Below are 1,022 nucleotides of genomic sequence, written 5' to 3' on the forward strand. Positions count from 1 at the left end.
GGCTACAGTATGTTCAGTGAAGGGGGCTTGATAAGTCAGTTTCTCCTCACCTAACTTTAACAAGATGTGAAATTCACCAACAATCAGTTATGCTGTATTTTGCTAAACATCTGAACTCACTAGAGTGCACACTATTGGGAATCTGTGTTGCAGACTTGGCACATTTTTCTGAAGAAACCTTTAGTCTAGAAACTCATTCCAGCTAAAGACACAAGTCTCACCATGTATTTCAAATCTGAGAATAATGAAATTATTTTAAGATGATGTTGTGTAATTTTTTTTAATGAGACTTTCTTTTTGGACAAATCAAAGAAAATGAGAGAAACATCTATGTTTCTGCTAGGTGCTGTAAGAGCAGAATTTCCAAATGCAACTTTTGCCTACAGCGCAAATGTAACAATCAGCAATTTGCAAATAAAACAATTTAATTAGTTAAGTATTGAAGGAATACTTTAGTAATTTATTTTTATTGAATCCTCTGTTGACCTGTTATGATTAAATGTACAATACAATACACTGTATTTGAGTTCTACTTGTTGAGTATAAAAATAGTATAGATAAAAATAAATGTTTTGAGTTGCAAATAATAATAATAATTCATAATCATGCAGTACTTTTTTTTATAATTATGACCTTTATCTTTTTTAATAATTTAACCACACTTCGCATTTAGTGCTTTTCACAATTTTGCATGGTTGCAAAGCAACTTTACATACATACAGAAAGTAGTTACAAAAGTAAAGATGTAAACAACATATAGCTAGTTAGTTTGAAATGGAGAAAGACATTCACGTACTTGATCAGAGGGTTTATTTTAGTATATTCCTAATACACTCCAATGCACCTGTACTAACACACTTGTTTCTCTTTATTAATGGTTCTTTAATGTCCCGTACAGACAACGGCAACATTGCACTTTGAAATGTGGATTGCAGCCCTTTGGCCTGTCAAAATATTATGAATTACTAAACAAATTATTAAAAATGATCCTGACCAGTCCTTAAAATTACACAAAAAATAAA

This window comes from Sinocyclocheilus rhinocerous, unplaced genomic scaffold (genome assembly GCF_001515625.1).
Source record: "Sinocyclocheilus rhinocerous isolate Xijiao unplaced genomic scaffold, SAMN03320098_v1.1 scaffold1829, whole genome shotgun sequence".
Lineage (NCBI taxonomy): Eukaryota > Metazoa > Chordata > Actinopteri > Cypriniformes > Cyprinidae > Sinocyclocheilus > Sinocyclocheilus rhinocerous.